Source organism: Chinchilla lanigera, unplaced genomic scaffold (genome assembly GCF_000276665.1).
Source record: "Chinchilla lanigera isolate Chin_1 unplaced genomic scaffold, ChiLan1.0 scaffold00069, whole genome shotgun sequence".
Classification (NCBI taxonomy): Eukaryota; Metazoa; Chordata; class Mammalia; order Rodentia; family Chinchillidae; genus Chinchilla; species Chinchilla lanigera.
Window position 1 is genome coordinate 2,951,510 of NW_004955470.1, and position 7,748 is coordinate 2,959,257.

Genomic DNA, 7,748 nt, shown 5'->3' on the forward strand with positions numbered 1-7,748 from the left:
CACACACACACACACACACACACATACACACATGCTTGCACATATCCTTATCCATCCCCTAAGGTTGGAAATGGGTAGGAAATAAGAAACAAATATTCAGTTAGAAAAGAATCATGCATTTTTCTTTGCAGAGGCTGGACGACAGTTCACTGTGATACTTGTGTGTGATTGAACGTCACCTACCAGGCGCAGGACCCTGCTACGGGACAGCCCTCATCCACCAGATCAAGAGGCACATCTGGCAGCTCTTGTTCCTTGCTGTTCTCTTAGGTCTGCTTGAAAAGGCAGTCTGAGAAGCTTTACATGCTCTGCATGTGTCACAATTCAAGAGAAGTATGTCTTAATAAAATCTGACGTAAGAAAGCCCAGAGTGGCTCAGAAAAAAATATGAGGAAATAAAGATTTTTGTGGCATTTCTAAACATGTCTACTTAGCAGGTGATGCCTTTAGTTACCTGTTTACAAACTACACCCACCCAAGTTACAGGTAAAGAAAAAGTAAGTATTAGAACACACCATCATGATAAGATTCATAGGGAACACAGACAGAGCATTTCTGAAGCCAGCAAAGTCAGTGAGACGGCAGGATTGGATTTACAAAAGTTTATTTTGCATGACAAGACCAAATAAGGCTTTTTGGTGATAACACATTAGAATTCTATTTTAAAAAGCAGCATTCCCTGGATGAAGGATGTCCAAGGTACTGAACTATCCTGAACTTCATTTACATGGGACAGGATCTCAGTAAATTCCTCAGTCTGTGAAGTGTCATTCACCCATTCACTTATTCAACAAATAGCAATGAGTTATCACTTTCCAAGGCTTGGTTCTAGGTGCTATAGAAACATTAATTATAAAACAAAGACAGCCAGGTTGGGCAGCACACACCTATAATCCCAGCTACTCAGGAGGCTGAGGCAGGAGAATTACAAAGGTCAAGGCCAGCCTGGGCATCTTCACAAGACCCTAACTTAAATTTTTAGAAAAATGGCTGGGGATGTAGCTCAGTGTGAAGGCCTGGGTTTAAATCCTTGCACCTCAAAAAACAAAAGCAAAAACCAGACAGAAATCTCTGCTCTGTTGAGTTGTTATGAGATATTAAACAGTTATATATGAAGTCTTAGGAGGCCAGAGCCTAGTGTATGGTGAATACTTGAATATGTGTCAGCTATTATCTTAATTTTATCCCTACAGGCATCGGGAAGAAAGACTGCCCTAGAGAGTAACTGAATCCAGTTGAAATACAGAAGTGTAGATGGTGCTGTGGCCCCTCTTGGTCTGGAGCCCAGCCTAGATGGCTTGAACTGCCCATTTGGCTAAGAATAAATAAATAAGAGGCAGATTCAAAATAACCCTCTAGGCTGGAACACTGTAAATATAAATTTTTTAAAAGTTGTGAGCCACTTTCTTAGCTAGGACATTCATTTTTGTAGCAAGTCCCACTAGATAATTCCAAAGAGAGGTATCAGTTACCAACTTTCCTGGCCAGCTCTGTCTGAACTGGTAGCTCCAGCTTCCAGCTTCCAGCTCCATCCGAACTCCTCTACAAATAAAACCGTGGTTTCAGAGACCATCAAGATAGTTTAAAGGCAAAATTTCAACCAAGTGTGATGTCAATACACTTGTGCCATTCCATTAAATGAAGCCACCTGCGTAGGCAGCCAGGTACTACTACCTGGGAAGATGCCAAACTAAGGACCCACAATTTCCGTGTCCATAGAAGTGACAATCTCAAATCAAAACAAACAAATGAAGAGCAATGTGCAGTGCTAAGAGTGGGCCTGGTTGCTGCTCCCAGGAGCTTCTGAAGGAGGCTTCTTATTCCCAGAGAGGAATGGAAGACATGAAAGTCTTGGCTGTGTCTCAGGGGAAGGAAGGCAGGGTGTGAGGGGCAAACGCTGGAGGCAGGCTGGGGAGGGTGCCCATAGGAGGGGCCCTGGCAGGAAGACCATGAGTTCAAGGATGAAACACGGATCCCATGCGAGACAGTAAAGGACAGAGGTGGGGAGGTCGGCAGCGGCCAGCCAAGGGGAAGGTGCTCTGAGGCCATGTGAAGGAGCTTGAGCTCCACCCAGTACAGAAGATGCTAGAGGGTCCAGGAGGGTCCCAGTGAGAATTCATATTTTATTTCAGGGGTTTGGGAATTGTGGACTTGAAAAGGGATGGGGGGTAAGTGAGGCTAGGGAGGGTGTAGGTGAGGTAAGAGGGGCAGGAGATAGAACCAACAGAATGTGGAAGTTGCTGGGATGGAGAAATAGAAAGATTAAAGAGTCTGGAGGGTGATAACTGTAAAAACAACAGTATTTTCTGGGCATTTGGTACTCTACCCTGAACAGTCCAAATACCTACTCATCTAACGCTAATAACACTCTAAGCCAGGTATTATTCCTGGTTTTTAGATGGGGAAACAGAGACACATAATGCCAGCAGCCTTCCCAATGCTGCACAATTAGCAAATGGAACCAAGATTCAGATCCCCACATAGAGTCCCCGAGGGCCTGCTGTGCACCACACTGCAGTGTGTAGGATGTGCCAGGCCCTGTCCTGAGCACATTCCAGGTGCTAACTCCTTCAATCCCCCAGCCACTCTCTGAAGTAGGTCCTGATAGCTCACTCTGTTTCCAATGAAAGAATTCACATCCAGAGAACCTAAGTAACTGTCCACAAGCCTGGTGAGTGGAGGGGCTAGATTCTAACCCAGGGTAGCCCAGCAACTATCCACCCCTCAGAGTCTTTACTCCTGCTTTCTCCTATGTGAGACTCTCAGGATTGGCTGTGGGGGTGCATTCAGAGAAGAGAAAGATGAGCAGCCTCAGGAGACCACAAATGAGTGGATTTGGTCCACTGAGTCTACAGGGGCTGTGAAGCAGGCAGAGCTGACTGAGATGAGGAAATAGCAGATCCTGGAGACTGAGAAGAGGATAAAGAGCAGGAATTGAACAGCCCACCTGAGGCAAGCCATGTGAACAAGCTGTGCCAGCTCCAAGAACACAGAAAGCCTGAGGCAATCCAAGCAAAGAGGTTGCTAGGCAGAGGGGTGTCACGTGACATCAACCTGCCAAGTGTATAAATAAACACGCTGCAGTCCTTGAGCAGTTCCTTTCTCCCATTCAGAGAGAGGACTCCACCTGACCTCAGCTTTCTGTTTTCTGACTCTTGTCTTTATTTCTTCATCTTCTACCATCCTTCACCCTGAGAGAATTTTGAGAGCTGCACTGGACATAGCAAGAAGGAGACCTGTTCATCAAGTCCTGGCTTTATAAGAAGGAGAAACGTGATATAGACACAGAGATACACATGTTCTCCTGCCATGATATTATGCTACAAAATGAGGCCCTGAAAATTGTAACATGCTGTTTGCACTTCCAACCTCCAAAACCCCTTTCTTTGTAAAGTAACCTGTCTCAGGTATTTCATTATAAAATGAAAAAGGGAATAATATAGGTTCCATCCCTTCCTTGATTGAGGACAAGAGAATGTGAGTGGTGTGGGGTGGGAGCAGGTGAGCTCAAGAAGGACCAGCAGGTAGAGGCAGAGGGGAAAAGATGCAAGTAAGGACCGTCTGTTGAACAAGGTCTGTTGGCCAACCCACCGCTGTCAACCCCAGCCAGGCTTCATGAGCTCCATGCAGTGGGAAGCACATCTGACTCAGATGCCAGTGCGAGTACAGGGGCTAATAAACCAGGCTGCCAGATTCAACACACAGAAACTGAAGTTGCTCAGTGAAATTTGAATTCCAGGTAAATAATACATAAATTTCAGCTTAAATATTCTATACTTAGACTAACATATGGATGCACTGGTTATTTGCAATTCTAATTTAACTGGCATCTGTATTTTACCCAGCAATCCAACCAGCAAGACTTGGTGTAGCTGCTGGATATATATCAACACTTCACTGACAAAAATCGTCCTGCCTCAATTCTGTTACTTGCCTTCTTACAGCGAAGTCTGACTGCTCATGTTTCTGTCACGGGGACAGGAGGAGAAGCAGGTTCCTCCCTCACATCTGGAGGTCTGCTGCTCCTGTCCACCAAATCCAGACTTCCACACTATGCTCTTGCTTGAACAGAGCCCAAAACACTGAATGAATAATTATCTCAGTAGTCAAGCCTCAAATTTTCCTGTGACAGCATGTGTCCACAGGAAACTGGGAGGTAGAACCTGGAACCAAGGTTTGATAACCTTCACGGAGACAGAAAAAGAAGTGTGTGGGAGGATACATAGCACACATTTCTGTTGTTTTACAACTAATTTGATTATGCTGTCTTCTCACAAGCTGGAGTAGAGGCAGTAGGGTCAATAAATTAGAAAGAAATAAGAAAGTCAGTTTTCTATGTAGCAGAAAACATCAACTTTTCTCTGACCTTGTGGTTTTGTTATTATTATTAATTTAAGTGCAATATAATATTTGCACATATGTGGTACAGTGTGATGTTTTGATTCATGTATGTGCTGCGTAGAAGGATGAACTCTGGGTTATTAACACAGACTTTGCCTTGTTTTAAAACACAGGTGAACTGTTCCTCATCTTTCTTCCCCTCCTCAAGTCAGGGCATGGCCTTCCTGCAGAGTGTATGATTTTGAGATTTTCAGTGTGATGAGCCCCTACTGCAATGCAGGAATAGAGAGAAAGAAGGAATGGAAGGCACAGTTGAATTATGATGGGACGCTGAGCTTGGCCAGAGAGCACAGACAGTGCAAGAAGATGAAAGTCAAGAACATTACAAGGGGGGCCTGCTAGAGGAGAGTAAGTCTGCACTTGGCACTTCCTCCATTCCATCTGGGACATGGGGCCTGTGAGAGGAAAGTGAGTCTGTCTCTATGCTTCCTCCATTGTCTCAGGGAAAGCAGGGTCTTTGAGAGGAGTGCAGGGACACACACTTTTGTTGAGTAGACTGACAGGAATCCCAAGACCTGAGACACAGGACAACAGCCTTGTCCCAGGTGCATGGGTGCACACACACCTTTTGGAGGTCAGGGCAGTTGGGGAGACCAGCAGCGTGGAAGTGTCTGAAGCAGCCGTGAGGAGCCAGTGGTTGGACTCCAGAGAACTCCACCAGCAGAAGTCCAGTCCCAGGCCCCACATCCAGAGGCCAAGATTAGCTCCATACCCAACATATTTCTGGGATTAAATATGGACACTATCACAGAACTGTAAGCACCAGAGGTATTTTGCTGCTTTCATTCTCCCTTGTTTGTCTGATTGGCTATCCCTCTCCTGTCTGGTTGGATATCATCTTGTTTTCTTCTGTATTTGGTAGTTATTTTTGTATTTGGGATTTTTTTCTTTTCCTTTTGTTCTCTCCTCTCTTACTCTCATCTCCTTTTTCTTTCTTCTCTCCTGTTCATTTTCATTCCCTTTTTCTTTTTCCCATATTTTTTTTCAATGCTTAGGTTTCTTACATTTTTTTCATTCTCTTCTATATACCCACTTTCTCTCTTTCCTCAACTACTTCTTGAATTTAAACTTTCAAGGGAATAAACATCATCTCTGCCCTTTCTGACTACTTCTTTAAATTCTATTTTATTCTTACCCTCCTGTGTCCTCTAGTTTCCCAAAACTTAAGTGATAATTTTTTAATCTCCAGCCCTGACTCTACTATATTTGATCTCACTCATCACTTTAGCCCATCTGCTAACCATCTTAACCTCTCTGCTCCAAACAGGAGGATAAAATCACCTGACTAAGGGGAAAATTACTGCATACAGGTATACAGTATATGTTAGACTTTGTTACATAATTTTAGAGTTTACTCCTGTGGTCAGAGGTAACAAGTTAATGGTTACCATAGTTTATCAGTCATTAAGCTATACTTGAAATTATTGTTATTACTAATGATATAACTTTAGTGAGGATGTCACACATGTTACAAACAGTTTTTCTCCATTGTACCACAACACTGTGGTTGTATAAGGTCATAATCATCACTAAAGCCCAGTACCAAAGGATTAGGAGCTGAATCAAATAGTAATTTTCATTATTTACAAACTGGGAGGCTAGGGCCTTGGGATAGCTATAAGAAGCCACCTACATCTAGAAGACATCCTGAAGAACAGACATGTTCTAAGGAAACCTAAATACTAGCAATAAAGCGAAATATCATAAGAAACTGGCAAGTATCAACATAGAAAACAAAATTTAAAAGAGAAAATAGAAAATGACAAGATGTAGAAGCAAAATGCAACCCCAGAACCACAGCCCACCTAGCACAAGCCCAGAACTCAAGGAGATAGATGAAAATTAAACACTGGAACTTTCTGAAATGATAGCATCAGAAGTGAAAAAACCAGTGGAAAAGGCTATGGAGAAAATAATCTCTCAGGTACAGAAAAAAAATGATGCTTAAAATCAAAAATATTAGAGATGACATAGATAAAAGAATAGATGAGTTTAGAAAAATGATGGAAATAAATATATATGCACCAAATACAGGAGCACCCAACAATGTAAGAAAATTATTAATAGACAAGAAAAGTCAAACACACAATAACACATTTGTAATGGGAGACCTCAATACTCCACTATCACAAAAAGATGGATCAACTAGAGAAAAAATCAGCAAAGAAATAACAGAACTGAACCAAATCTATGAATGAATGGACTTAGTGGATATTTTTAAACTGTTTCACCCAACATCATCAGAATACACATTCTTCTCAGCTGCACAAGGAGCATTCTGTAAAATAGATCATACTCTAGCCCACAGAACATGCTTAAGTAGATGCAAAGGAATTGAAATTATCCCATGTATACTATCTGACCATATTTCAATGAAATTACAAATTAATGGTAAAAGAAACCACAAAAACTCCATAAATACATGGAAATTAAACAGTGCCCTCCTACATAACCAATGGGTCACAGATGAAATAAAGGAAGAAATTAAACAATATCTGCAACTACATGAAAATGCAGACGCAACATACTGGAACCTATGGGATGCTATGAAAGCATTCCTAAGAGAGAAACTTATAGTGGTGAATTCTCACATCAAGAAATCAGAATGAGCACAAATAAACAATCTAATGTTGCAACTCAAGATTCTAGAACAAGAACAGTAAGACAAACCCAAAGTCCACAGAATGGAGGAAATTATAAAGATCAGAGTAGAAATTAACACAATGGAAGCCAAGAAAACAATCCAAAGAATTAATGAATCAAAGAGCTGGTTCTTTGAAAAAATAAATAAAATTGATAAATCCTTAGTGAACCTTATCAAAAAAAGGAAAGAAAAGACTCACATTCATACACTGAAAAATGATAAGTGTAAAGTCACTATAGATCCTGTAGAAATTCAGAAGATCATCAATACCTACTCCAAAAATCTTTACTCTCATAGGATGGAAAACACAGAAGAAATGGACAGATTCCTAGATACATGTGAATTACCAAAGCTGAATCAAGAAGATATAAAAATTCTCAATAAGTCAATATCAGTTAATGAGATTGAAAATGTAATTAAAAACTTACCAATGAAGAAAATCCCAGGCCCTATTGGATTCACTGCTGAATTCTACAAGAAATTTAGAGAAGACCTAATGCCAATAACATGAAATTGAAAGGGAATCAACACTCCCTAACTCTTTCCTGGAGGCAAGTATTATCCAAATACCAAAACCAAAGAAAGATACAACTCAAAAAGAGAACTATAGACCAATCTCACTAATGAATATAGGTGCAAAAATCCTCAATAAGATACTAGCAAACAGAATTCAGTAAATCATCAAGAAGATTATACATTATGA

At 41.3% G+C, this 7,748-nt stretch overlaps 1 protein-coding gene and 1 long non-coding RNA gene across 2 annotated transcripts in view; one reads left to right on the top strand and one right to left on the bottom strand.

The window, feature by feature from the left end:
• Positions 1–388, top strand: part of LOC102003115 — a 9,640-nt gene extending 9,252 nt beyond the window's left edge. Inside the window, exon 4 of the long non-coding RNA XR_263459.1 lies at positions 132–388. This is a non-coding gene — a long non-coding RNA (uncharacterized LOC102003115). The remainder of the gene's footprint in view (positions 1–131) is intronic.
• Positions 1–7,748, bottom strand: part of Acoxl (acyl-CoA oxidase-like) — a 289,029-nt gene that overhangs the window by 163,261 nt on the left and 118,020 nt on the right.